The sequence below is a fragment of the Bos indicus genome, chromosome 13, assembly GCF_029378745.1.
Source record: "Bos indicus isolate NIAB-ARS_2022 breed Sahiwal x Tharparkar chromosome 13, NIAB-ARS_B.indTharparkar_mat_pri_1.0, whole genome shotgun sequence".
Taxonomy (NCBI): Eukaryota; Metazoa; Chordata; class Mammalia; order Artiodactyla; family Bovidae; genus Bos; species Bos indicus.
In genome coordinates this window covers 78,251,905-78,265,586 of record NC_091772.1, presented here as the reverse complement: position 1 = coordinate 78,265,586, position 13,682 = coordinate 78,251,905, and the positions used below count along the sequence as shown (strand labels likewise).

The following is a 13,682-nucleotide window of genomic DNA, read 5'->3' as shown; positions in this document are numbered from 1 at the left end:
CTTCAGCCCATTCCCTCAGCTGTGTAAAAGAAGGAAAAGGAAGCACACAGCCCTGAAGCAGAGATGAGCTCGAAGTGTTGAGCTTAGATGAGGGAGGCCCACGTGACCGGAAAAGTGAGGAGGAGATGACTCGGGGGTGGTGAGGTTCTTGTGGGACATTGGGATAATTGTGGCTTTTATCCTAAGGCAATGTGGAGCCATGGAAGATTCTGAGCAGGAGAGAGACTTGACCTGCCTGGAACTAGAGTCTGGATAGAGGCAGAATGGACTCCCTCCGGGTCCAGGATGGTGCATCTGATTGGCCAAGCCCAGTCACATGTCTATGCTCTAGCTGCAAGGGAGGCTGGAAACCTAGCTTCATATTCCCAGCATCCTTTGTGGAAAGTAGAATCTGCTCACAGAGCTGGGAATTCTCCAAACGTCAGAAGGAGATTCAGATTCTGGACAGTTGAAATAAGTGGCCCAAAGTGACCAATAGTAACAAAATAAATAAATAGAATGCAATGAGGCTGGTTGGGTGGGAGGCGAAAGGTCAGGCTAAACCTGGTAGGACCTGCGCCCGTCCCAAGACCCTGAGCCAGCCCTCAGATACACAAAGCCGCTTCCTGGTCCCCAGCCTGGGACAAGGACCCTGGGAACACACCGCTGGATCTTGGAATCTTGGGCCAAGAGTTGCTACTTGCACTGCTTTATTTAGCTTTTAAAGGCTGTTCCATCTGTAGCCATGGTGGCCCTAAGGGACCCAGTGGGACATATATCAGTAATGCATGCTCCCAGAGACATCCCCGCCTACAAGAAGACAGGCTCCAGAGCTGAGCAGACTGAAGGTCCAACCTCTGGCTAACAACTTTACGCCCCTGAGTCTCAGTTTCCTCACTGTGAGAGCAGTAGGAACATCCCACCTCAAAAGGGAAGTCACCTCCCCCCGGGATGTCAGGATGGTCTCACACTGGTCATCGGGCACGCAAAGATCCTAATTTCATCCCCCCTGACCACGCACCTACTAAGTGCCAAGCGCCAGACTGGACATCTCACACCTCCAGTCCTAAGCCCCACAGCAAGCCACAGAGGCAGGGCGGAGACTCAGCCCCGGGCTGTGGGACACTGCACTGCGCTACCAAGTCTGTGCTTCAGCTGTGTGCCTGGCCCTGCTCTAGACACTTAATCGGTGTCGGCTCACTTAGTCCTCGCCACCCTCAATGAGTGGAATGCTATGGTTATTATCTCACTTTCTAAGTGAGGCTCAGAGAGAGCGATGGGAACTTGACCATGTTCACCTACTGGGAAAGGGGGCAGAGAGGAGGTTCAAGCCCAGCTGAGCTGACCCCAACAACCAGCCCTTCATCTCCCCTCTGCACACCTGGCTCGACACACACCTCCTCCACGAAGTGTCTCCAAACCCAGTCGCCCCCACCACTGCATGCCCACTGGCGCTCGTTTGGCTTTTCCTGTAGTTGTTTGCCATGACTGTGAGCGCCATCGTTCCTAGAGTTTTTCCCTTGATATCCCTCCTCCACCCCAGGTCCCCACCAGCCTGCCCCCGCATACCGCACAGGGGGCCTTGGACCAGCAGAGCCCCACCTGCTCCATAACGATTAATGAAACCCCAAACTGTGGCCTGCACTCTTGGTCCAAGCCTCGTGCCTAGTGATCTCAGCTGGCGTGGTGAGGGTGGGAGGGATGAGGAAGCAGTGGAAACATTCGTGGGATGAAGGGGTCTCCCTGCCCCACCCGCCACTCCCTGAGAGGACCTTTGGCAATCAGACAAGGCAGTAGGTTTACCAAGAAAAGGAGGAAGAAGAAAATGCAGGCAGAAGGCAAGAAGCGCATGGCAAGGGTGAATCAACACCCAGTGGGCGGTGGGTGCCTGGATACCAGCCTCTGGGGAGCGGCTGACCGAAGAGGGGATCCACAGCCCAGGAGGAGGGCCAAAGTCAAAAAGAACCAAGCAGAGAGAGGAGGGGTCCCTGAGCTCTGAGCACCGTGTGCGGCTGTTGTCCACTCAGACCTCCGTAACTCTGCCTAGCAGCCCTGCAAGGCAGGTATCCACACCCCAATTTAATGTAGCAAGACACGGAAGATCAGAAAGGTAAAGTGACTTGCCCCAGGTCACACAGCATCTAAGTGCTGGAGCTGAGACACAACCCGTGTTGATGTCAGAAAAGGAGTTAAGACAAAAGCCTTCGCGTCGCACCTGGATTCCAGCGTGGGCTTCCCTGCTTGTGACTGTGTGGCCTTGGCCATGGCCCAGCTCCTCTCTAGGCCTCGACTTCCCAGCACAATGGACAGGGCAACACCCCCAAACTCATTCACTGTCGGTGACATCTGTGAGCTGGCACAAAGTCTGCCTCAAATCAGAGACGGGTACCGTGGGGCTGGTGGTGTGCACCCTATTTGAATGCCCCCATTACTGGGGAGCCCAGTCCCTTACAGAAGTGATTTTCCCCTTAAAACTTCTCCTTATTTTGAGCTAAATAAAACCTGCCTTTCCCAGGACCATTCCAGGCTGGCTGTGGAGCCCTCAGTACCCTCCACTCCTCCTTTGACAAAATTAAACGAGACCGCTGACCTTGCAGAGAGGGCTCAGTCACTTGACAAGCATTTACTGGGCCCCTACTGTGTGCCAAGCCTTGGTCTTGGCACTAGGGCACAGAAGTAAACAAGACCGAGAAAGTCTCTGATATCACAGGGCTGGTGTTCTATGGAGAAGAGACAGACACTAACCCTAGGAACCCTCAGGAAATACAACCACTGGGTCAGTATTCACTGGGGAAATCTAAAGACAAGACGCATCCAAACAACAGAGAACATTTTGAATTTATTATTCTGATCACCCAATTTTTAAACGACGTCATTGTATGAATGAGATGATATTCCTTCTTGGCTCAAAACCTTTCTGTGGCTCCCACTGTCTTCAGGATCGAGTCTAGACGCTGTACAAGCAACCAGTAGGGTTCCAAATGATCTGGCCCCTGTGGACCTCTCTGATTTTACCCCCTTGCTTACTCCACTCAAGCCACACTAGGCTTCTCCCTGCTCCTGGAATGTGCCAAGCTCTTTCAGCTCTCAGGGCTGCCGTGAGCAGCAAGCTGTCCCCTCCACCTGAAGCTCTGCCTCTCCTTCTCCAACTGGCCGACTCCTCCAACAGTTGCCATCCTGCACCCCAGGGAGACGCATCTGGATTCATTCTTGCCTCTGTGTTTGGCTCACTTGGCCTCCCTCCCCCTGCCCCTACGAAAATCCACGCAAAACGGAAAGAAAAATAGCCAGGAAAGAGCGTGAGTCATTTGTTTACAGGCTAATTAATTACTAAGCTCAAAAACTTGATTTCCATTCTTCCTTTTTTTCCCCTCTCTGCCCTTTGAGAATGTTTGGAATCCACATTGTTTCCCAACGCAAAAGTATGTCAAGTGTATTTTTAGCAAACGCACATGATGGCTCGGACTGTTATTCATCCCCCCCGCGTCAGTAAGGAGCCACTCCGCAGAGCGTGCGGGCAGCTGAATGCTCTTCACATGTGGCTCCGGGAGGCCAGCAGGTCTGCCATAGCCTTGATGGCCCTGGGCTCAGTGAGACCTGAGCAGGGTCCAGGACTGAAGGGCTGGGGATAGACGTTCCCGGCTGCAGTTTCTCCTCCTGACCAGGGCTGGCGCTGTGGTGCCGGGGTGGGAGGAGCGATGTCTCCCAAGCTGGCTGAGCAAATGCCTTTTTCCTGGACTAGCAAGGGGGGTAACTTGGGTATTCTGGTGACTTGTCCCTCCACTTTTTGTCTTTTGGAAAGGAGTGGGAGCAGCCTGGTTCAGTGAGGATGGACAAGCCCTCCTATTCTGTCTAGCTGATACTCCTGTGCCTTCTCTGCCCACTTCCCCACCACACACCCTCACTCCCACCCTCCACGCCTGTCAGCCGACCCTGTCACCCACTCCTGCTCTCTGAGAGCCCAGATTGGAAAGTAGGGGCGGCCTTGTAGTGGGAACTCTTCCAAGGGTTTCCTTCCAAGATGGCTGCTTCCACTTCCTGTCCCAAGATGGAGTCCAGCAGCTATGAAAAATCTACTTCCAGCTACTTCAAGGGAATAAGAAAGGACCTGTCTCCAACAGATACCGTTACCCAGCAATAAAGATGGCATTACGGCCGTGGAGAGCAGGAGACTGTTACCTCTAGAAGGCGGGATGATATCTGTCACACTCTAGTGGTTAGGGTTAGTGTGTCCCTGGGCCTGGCATACAGCAGGCACTCAGTAAAGACTCAGTAAAGGATTTGTGACCTGAGGTCTGGGCTCACGGTGCAATATTAGTTAAGTCACGCGCTCTTTCTGAGCCTCAGTGTCCCATCTCGCAAATGGGTAACTGACCTCTAACCCTACAGCTGGGGTCACAAACTCAGCTGCCCGCAAGAGTCAGGGAGAGACACAAAAGTGAAACAGGTTGGGGGCAGCTGTGGCCGGGTAGGGCCCTTGGTGGCAGCCATTCCTCGGCTCCAACACACAGCATTTACGAACCCGGGGTTCCTGGATCCTCTCGTTTCTCAAGGGAAGCCAGAAGTGTGGCTGTTTCTGTGCAATGTCCTTAATTTTTAGGGTTGGCAACTCATTTCAACTTTCAGCAAAAGCACAGCATGGGCCAAACCCAATGTGCCTCGAGGCCGAGCAGGCCCTTGGGCCACCAGCTTGAGCCCTTGGTGGTTAGCGCTCGTGGTTCGGGAGGCCTTGAACAGGCCTGTCCCGCCCAAGCCTGGGACAGGGGTTTGGGATGGAGGAGGCGGTGGAAGCCTCGCCCCATGTGGGAGTAGCTATTATCCCGGCTTACGGGCAGGCTGGGCTGGACTCGGTGGGCATTGCCCGCAGAGCTCTGCCTTCCACTTAATTAAGGAAGCTGATAATAATCTAGGTGGAGCGTGGAGATAGGTCGAGAATGAGTTAGCAAACTACGGTCGGTTGATTGTATCTATTGTAAAAAGCCCAGATATAATACCAGATTAGTACACTTTGTGTGCCGTTTATAACACCGTGTCATTACGGGACAGACGTGCTATAATTAAGGCCCCAGCGGGCCCCCTTCTCTCCCTGACTCGGCAGGTCCGGGCACCGTGTCTCCACTTAACTCCTTCCTGGCCAGTGTGCTCTGCTCGCGGGGTTTGTAACACAAATCTGGATCAGCCAGGCCCTGACACATCCCACAGGGTGCCAGACTCCTTGCTGGGCACTGGGGGGCAGCGGGAGAACCAAGGCAGCCATGGGTCTGTTCTCACAGAGCTCCGAGGCTGGGGGAAGGAGGGCTGAGAGTAGATATAGACACAAACAAAACAGGTCAAGTTCATGGTAAGTGCTGTCAGGGGGCTGGATAGGGGGCCCCAGGGGGAGTCGGGCAGTCGAGGAACCATCTGACAGGCTGGCCAGGGAACCGTCTCCAAATACAAGCTGAAGAGGGCAAAGCATGTTCACTGGCCCTGGTGAGGTTCACTGAGGTGTAGTCTAGGCCGACATGGCCCTTCCTGCCCACCCGTGCCCCGATTCAGCAAGACTTTGTGGTGCACCTACTGCGCGCCAGGAGCTTCCCAGGTAGCTCGGTGGTAGACAGTCTGCCCGCCAATGCAGGAGATGCAGGAGACGAAGTTTCGATCCCTGAATCGGGAAGATGCCCTAGAGGAGGAAACGGCAACCCACCCTGGTATTCTTGCCTGGAGAAGGAGGACAAGAAGAGACGTGGACAGAGGAGCCTGGTGGGCTACAGTTCATGGGGTCACAAAGAGTCAGACATGACTGAGCATACAGGCACACACGCGCTACGGGTCAGGCCTGGGCTGAGCACCAGGGAAGGACTGTGAGCAGAACAGACAACAGTCCCTGCCCTGAGGAAGGAGACACGGATTAAACAAATAAAAATATAATATGACAGCGAGTCAGGAAGAAAGAGGGGCTGAGGGTGACACTGGAGGTGGCGCTTCAGCAGGGTAGCCAGGGGAGGCGTCCCAGAGACACTGAGATGAGCTCTGAATGGTGCGCGGGATGCAGCTAGGCGACAGAGCTGGGGGAAGAGCATTCCAGATGCATGGAACAAGGGCAAAGCCCTGGGGTTAGACCACACCCGGTGTGTTGGAGAGACCGCAAGGAGGCAACTGGAGTGGAGAAAAGTGAGCTAGGAAGGGAGAGTGGTGATGCGGAGGTCAGAAAGGCAACGGGGCCGACGAGGCAGGGCCCTGCGGGCCTCGGGAAGACTTTGGCTTGTGTTCTGGACGTGAGCCATGGAGGGTTCTAAGCAGAAGGACAAGATCTGACTTAGGATCCACCTGGGTTTAGCAGGATCCTTTGGGCTGTGCGGAGAATGGCGAGATCAGCAGGGAGGTGCTTTGAATCCAGGTGTGGAAGGGGGCAACCTGGTTGGGTCTGGATGTGTTTCAAGGGCAGGGCTGACAGAATCTCCTGCCAACTATTGGGTGTGGGGCAAGAGATGAAACTAGTGACCCCAAGGTTTGAGCCTGAGCACCTGGAAGGGTGGAGCCATCATTTCCTGAGAGTGGAGAGCTGTGGGTGGGCCCAGTGGCCACGTCTGCCCTCTGCCCACTCCCTGAAAGCCCCCTGCTGACTCCCAGCCCACCCCAGCCTCTGCTGGGTCAGGGCACGGAGGGAGAGAGTGAGAACTCGGCTCCACCCAGGCCTCCAGGCAGGAAAGGGGCACCCGGGGCCTGGCCGCAGGGTGACACAACAGTTAATAATTTTGCCGCTGAGAGTTTTGCAATGGGCACTCTTTATCGACTGCTAAAGCGAGGGGGATTTTGCAACCATCCCAACGGGTGATACGGCTAATGCCAGGCCAGAGGGACACGGGACCAAGCCACGGGCATCTCCTTGACCCACAGGGACTGACGCTCCAACAGGCCATCCAGGGCTGAGCCATCATGGCACCACGAAGGGCTGGCAGCGAGCTTTGGCTTCTGGATCACGAGATTCCAATCTCAGCTCGTCCACTTGGCCGGGGACCTTGGGCAAGTCACTTCCCCTCTCTGGACCTCAGCTCTTCCTTTGTAAAAAAGAGAGCAATTAAAGGGATTGTTTTCAAATTACTTTAAAACTATTACCCAACCTACCATTTAACCTTTATTGAACATTGACTGTGTACCAAGACCCATGCTTAGGCACTTCCTCTACATCATCTCATTTAATCCTCATGTCTTTTAAATCTTTTAAACTGCCGTTTTCCTATTTTACAAATGGGGAAACTGAGGCTGAGAGAGAGGGGGTGACTGCCCCCAGGTCAGCCAACCTGTGAGGAGCAGGGGCTCAGACCCAGCCTGTCTGAGTCCAAACCCCAGCTCTGTCTTAGGAAGTCACTGCGGGCCTCTGAGGCTGTTTCCTCATCAGCACACTAGGAAGCACAGAGTGAGTAGAATCGAGCAGTGTTGCCCTCAGTGGGTTAGTGTCCAGTGCTTGGGCCGCCCTGAGAACACAAGGGCCATTGGCATTATCACTAGGATTGCTGTGAGCACCACCCCTCAAGGTGCCCAGCAGCTGGGATGCCCCTCCTCCCTGCTCCATTCAGCCCTGCGGGGCACAGACAGGGCACAGGCTTTAGAATCACAGCCAAGATCCCTCCTGCCCTCTTGCTGTGACCCTGGACACATCCCCCCGTCCCCTAGGGCAATAATTCCCAACCATTCCAGGCCATTTACAGGCCAAAAGAGGCCACTGAGGCAATGATAATCCTGGTGTGATGGGCCTGCCGAGCAGTCCTATGGAAAGGGGTCGTTTACCCCGTCCAGCAGAGGAGAACACCAAGGCTCAGGCTGGCACATGACTGGCCCAGGACAGCTATACAAGGAGAAGGGGCAGAGATGCTGCTCCACCACGACAGGGCCTCGGCCTGCTAGGGCGCTGATGCAGAAGCCTTCCTGCAAAGTCTCTCTCTGTTTCTCTCCCCTTCTGTATCTCCCTGCCTTTCTCTTTCCTCTGTCTCTCCCCCATCTCTCTGTCTCACCCTCAGTGTCTCTCTCTCCCCCATGTCTCTGTCTCTCCCCGTCTCTCTGTCTCTCCCCCGTCTGTCTCTCCCCGTCTCTCTGTCTCTCCCTCAGTGTCTCTGTCTCTCCCCCATGTCTCTGTCTCTCCCTCAGTGTCTCTGTCTCTCCCTCATATCTCTCTGTCTCTCCCCCATCTGTCTCTCCCCGTCTCTCTGTCTCTCCCTCATATCTGTCTCTCCCTCAGTGTCTCTATCTCTCCCCCATGTCTCTGTCTCTCCCCGTCTCTCTGTCTCTCCCTCATGTTTCTGTCTCTCCCTCAGTGTCTCTCTCTCTCATATCTCTCTGTCTCTCCCTCATGTCTCTGTCTCTCCCTCTGTCTCTCTGTCTCTCCCTCATATCTCTCTGTCTCTCCCCATCTCTCTGTCTCTCCCCCGTCTGTCTCTCCCCGCCTCTCTGTCTCTCCCTCATGACTCTGTCTCTCCCCCGTGTCGCTCTGTCTCTCCCTCAGTGTCTCCACCTCTCCATCGTTTCTCTCTGGCCCTCCCTCAGTATCTCTGGCCCAGGATCCCTCTTCCCTACATTCGCTCTGGGCCCGCCCACCCCTGCTCCATTCCTGGCGCTATCAATATTTACTGAGGTGAAGGCGTCTGGCCATCTAATTTGCCTGACACCCTCACCCAGCCATACCTTTCCTCTCACAGACACCACCCAAGGGCTCCCTAGAGAGGGAAGGCAGGGTGGGGGACCCACAGCCTCAGTGATGCTCAGAATGCCCCCAGTTCAGAGTCCACAGCTCTGGCCCCAGACCTGGCCCCAGCTGCATTCTCTCTTATAAGTCAAGGGCAGGCTCTGCCCACAGTGCCCTGGGGGGCGAAGGCTGATTGGCCCAAGCCAAACGTGACCCTCTCTCTCCCCTTGCATTGATTGGCTGAGGTTAGTCGTGGAGTGTATCTGTGGCCAGTGAGATGGGGAATTCTGCCAAGGGACTTCTGGGAACAATTTCTTCATTCTTAAGAGGATGTATGAAGGCCTTTGCCTGCCTTGACCATAGCCACGTGAGGAAGAGATGGCAGGAGCTTTGGCAGCCATCATGGAGCTATAAGGAACTGGGCTGAGAAGAGAGGACAGAACCACGATGTAGGAAGAACCTGCGCCCTCAGTCATGTCCAGCCCACCCCAACCTCCAGCTCACCAAACCATTATTCATTCTCTCATTCGACAAATCTTAATGTTAGTGTGTGTCGAGCCCTGTGATGGGCACTGGGAATAGAGCAGGAAACAGAACTGACACGGTTCCTGCCTTGCATTCCGGAGTAGGGAATAGACCTCCACTGAATCATCGACTGAGCAAGTGTAACCATACGGCCATATGATGGCTGCAAGGAGAGATCCACGGAGATGAGACCAGAAGGGGCAGGGAGGAAAGCACTCTAGCAGAGAGCATGAGAGGGAGAGTGGCAGGAGCCTGGGGGGAACGTCAGGCGGCACCTTCGGCTTGTGATTAGAAGGTTAATCCTTATTCTGAGGGCAGTGGGAACCACGGAGACTGTTGAGCAAAGTTGCTGCACGCGGATCCTGCTTACGTTTCCTAAGGCTCCATCGGGCAGCACGTGGAGAGGAGATGTAGGGGTGAGACGGGAGCAGGAGAGCGATCGTCCAGCCTGAACGGTGCCGGGGCGGGAGACCCTGAGCAGTGGGGACTGGAAAAGGCAAGACTTCAGCAGGTGGCAGTAACGGTCTTTACTGATTGCTTCCCACCATCAGGTACGGTTCCAAGCGCCTCACAGACAGTATCCCATGTAAGCAGGTCCCTGTGAAGTAGAAACTCTTACGGTCCCTGCTTCACAAGGAGGAAACTGAGGCCATCGTGGGATCAGTGTCCAAGAAATAGCTTAGAGCCTCGCTTGCCAGCACTTTCTGCCTCCACTTCAGTGGGCCTCAGGAAACCTCTGGCATCCAGGGTTCCTTTGGGCTGTCAGTCACCCTGGACTCTCCCCGCCCCCATGGGGTCACATGGGGATCTTGCCATGTGTCACCCCTTCCCTATTTCACTCTCCTTGAGAAGTCACTTCTGTCACATCCAAGGTCTCCCAGCCACAGACCCTATTTCCCCCTCGCCCCTCACTCTCTTCTACGGGGCAGGACCCCACCCCCTGTGACTTGCAACCCGGCGGAGCTCAGGGACTTGCCCGAGGCCACCTAGCATGTCCTCCATGCAGGTGCCTACAGCTGAGGTGAGGCCACCAGGGCCTGTGCTGTTATCTGCGGCCAGAGGCCAGAGCCCAGTGGGATGGCTGGGGCCCCTGATACGGTGGCCTGTGGTCCCAGCCCCCTCGATGTCAGGCAGGCCAGGCACAGCCCAGAGATAATCAGGACCGGATTCTGGCCAGTGATTCATTACAACATCACAGCCATGGCCGCCCTGCAGCTGTGAAGACTCAGACGCAGGATCTTCTGAGGCTGGAACTGCAGGAGGAGCGGGGATGGTGCAGGGAGACCCAGGGGTTCCTCTCAGATCCCTTCCTAGGAGGAATCCACACATCAGAAAATGTCCAGCTGCTTCCTGATGGTCGCTGGCTGGCTCACAGCGGGACACAGCGGTGACCAAGCAGAGCTGGTGCCTGTCCTCAGAAAGCTAACACTTGCGTGGAGGAAGCAGGCATCAGAGCTGGAGTCCCGTTAAAAGGAAGGAAGAAGAGGGACTTCCCTGGTGTTCCCGTAGTTAACACTCTATGCTTCCAGTGCAGGGGGTGTGGGTTCAATCCCTGGTCAGGGAACTAAGGTACCACACACCACGTGGCTCGGTGAAAAAAGCAAAAAAAAAAAGGAGAAGAAGAAGAAAAGGAAGGAGAGGTGCAGGAGAGGCCTCCTGGTGAGGCGACTTTGAGCTGAGGGCTGAAGCACATGTAGGACAGAGCTCTGGGAAGAAGAAGAGGAAGAGAATCCCAGGAGCATGTGCGAAGGTCCTGCTGTGGGCCCAGCGTGGACCATCCGGGGTGAAAGCATAGAAAGGGAGGGTCAGGGTGATGAGGCAGGGCCAGAAACAGATCAACAGGCACCTCTAGGCCAAGGTAAGGGGCTGGGATTTTAGTTTATGGGCCACTGGGAGCCATGGAGGGCTGCAGGCAGGGCTTAGGATAGATGTGCTCAGACCAGGAGTCCAGGGCATTAGATTTGCAGGACGGCCTGGGGGCGCTGAGTAATGTCAGGTTCTCAGACCTGAGGCTCCAGGCCTCCGGAGCCCTCCTCGGTCCGACATTCAGGGCTCTGGCAGCCTGCATCAGAGGCCCAACGGAGCCATCCCAGGGACCCACAGGCAGTTCCAGGCAGCGATTATCTCAGTTTTGAGCAGTAATTAGCCCAGTTTCACCTCAGGCCTCCCCACCTCTGCTCTGAGAGGCAGCCTCCAGGTACAAGGTCCCGAGGGAAGGCTGGAGGGGCAAGAGAAGGGGCCCCCTGAGCCAGTTCCCAGAAACACGCAGAACTGCAACTGCAACCCCGAGGCGTGGAGGCAGCCTGGCTAGCGAGGCCTGCAGCAGGCTCTGCCCCGTGCCCACACCCTCCCACCCCCAAGCTCCCTGTACCTCGGGCGGCCCCAGGCTCCTGGCCACCCACACTCCTGCTCCGAGATCCCCACTGTGTCTCTCCTGCTGTCTCTGGTTCTTCACCTCTCTCAGCGGCACCTGGCTGTGTGTGTGTGTGTGTGTGTGTGTGTGTGTGTACACGCGTGCGCACGCGCCCGTGAGTGTGTGTGTGTGTGTGTGTGTGTGTGTCTCCTGCTCTCTGTCCTCTCTCTCTCTGTCTCTCCCCGTCTCCTTGCCCTCTAGCCCCAGCTTAAAGCCCAGGCACTCTCCCCTTCCCTGCTGGTCTCCAGCCCGAAGCCCCGGGTCAGGTCGAGGGAAGCCCTTCGGGTCGCAGCCCCTCGGGGGCACAGGGTGGGAGTGAGTGACGCTGAGAGGCCCTAGGCAGAGGAGTGAAGACCGTGTCTGCACTGACTGCTCCAACCCTGCCGGTTTTTCCAGCTCAGCTCCGCCCTGCGGAGCCACCCCCTCCCCAGGGACCCACCCTCCTTGCGCCAAGTGGGGCCTGACCCGGAGCGTCCTGGAAAACAGAAGGGGAGGCAGGATCAGCTCGCCTGGGCCCTCCAGCCAGCCCAGGCTAGGGCTGGAAACTTAACAACCCTAGAAGCACGTGGGGGAAACTGCGACTCAGAGAGCCTTAGGGCCACACAGCTGAATAGGGTCAGACTTTGAACCCAGGACCCAGGAAGGGATGCAGATGTAAACAAAGGTCCCCCTCTTGCTCCTGGACCCCGGGTCTCCTTCCCCAGAGGTCACCCCGGTCCCAGTTTCTTGGGTGTCCTTCCAGAATCATCCAGGCATATCCACATGTCTCTTCTTTTATGAATGTTTTAACATAAGTGGTGGAACAATAGACACTGTTCTGCACCTGCTTTTTCACTTAGCCGTATCTGGGAGATCTTGTCTTATCAAAGCCTTCTTCCTTATTTCTAACGCCTGCTGTGTCCTCCAGGGAGCAGAACAGCCCCAGCGAACTTGCCCCCCAACTAATGGACATCCTGGTTGCTTCCAGTCCTTTCGCATCCTCCCAACACACACGTGTATCCGCACAGGTTCGCACACTCTCTGGGCTGCTGACCTGTAGGATCCAGTTGTCTAGGAAGGTGGCAGTGACTGTAACCCGGGGATAAGCTCAGAAATCATCACAATTGCAGACTTCTGGATGCTCCAAAGCACCCGAAGTGGGAGCTTGGGTGAAGGACCCTAGAATCTGCGTGTTTAGCAAATACCTCCCAGAGAAGAGGAACTCATCGAGCTGAGAGGCTGTGGCAAAATAGTGGACTGTCTAGCTGTGTTTTCCAGCTGTGTTTCCAGCTCTCAGGGCCCAGGGGGACACCCTGCCCTCCCATCTCAGAGTCTCCCTTTTGTTCCATTCATGTGAGGCTCTGGAAACATCGGTGGGGGTGGTAAAAAGGACTCTGCACGGTGAAACGTAAGCAATAATGAAAGCTGAAAAAAATCAATAAAAGGGGAAACAGAGGCAAAGAGAGGCAATTGGACAAGGCTAAGATTCCACTGGCCCTCATGTTGATATGCAGCCAGGCTGAACTTGAACCAAGGTCTCCCAACCCTTAGGCCACGAGTTTTCTCTTGCATGCCACACACCCTGGTCCAATCTCCTGTCAGTTAGCCAGCACTGATCCCCCCACCCACCCAGTGATCTGCCTACCAGCCCGCCCCTCCTCCTCCTCCTGTTCACTGTTCACATCATCACGCAGACCACCCTACCCATCCATCCATCTATCCATCTAGCTCCCTGTTCACAGACCCTCATCCAGCCAACCACCTCCCAACCTCCATGCAGGATTCGGAGCACCTACCAAGTACCAGGTGCCGTTCTAAGCGCTGGCAGCCCAGGATCCACAAGACAGACCGGTTCCTGCCCCAGGATCTCAGCGCCTACGGAAGAGAGTGACCGCAGATAGACAATCACACACATCCGGACCCTGAACGGGGTCCTGGCTGTGAAGACCATGCACAGGGGTGGAAGGGAGCACATGGAGGGTCAGGGAAGTCCTCTTTGGGTGAGGACCCTCTCCAGTGAGGGTCAAGTCAGGAGTAGGCATGAACCTGGGGGAGAGGGGAGGGAAAGGCATTTGTCAACAAGGCAGCACCATGGGCCGAGAGCAAGAGACAGAGGAGCAGCAA

The 13,682-nt window shown here is 55.6% G+C and overlaps 1 long non-coding RNA gene across 2 annotated transcripts; it reads right to left on the bottom strand.

Moving 5' to 3' along the window:
• Positions 1-6,729: 6,729 nt before the first annotated feature.
• On the bottom strand, positions 6,730-13,193 carry LOC109567797 (uncharacterized). Of its 2 annotated transcripts, none has more exons than XR_002182107.2 (3): positions 11,538-13,193; positions 9,537-9,764; positions 6,730-7,019 (listed from the first exon to the last, which is right to left on the bottom strand). It is a non-coding gene; the product is annotated as an uncharacterized lncRNA (long non-coding RNA). The 2 variants fall into 2 exon arrangements; XR_011570279.1 differs by having other exon boundaries at positions 9,537-9,653.
• Between the last annotated feature and the right edge of the window lie 489 nt (positions 13,194-13,682).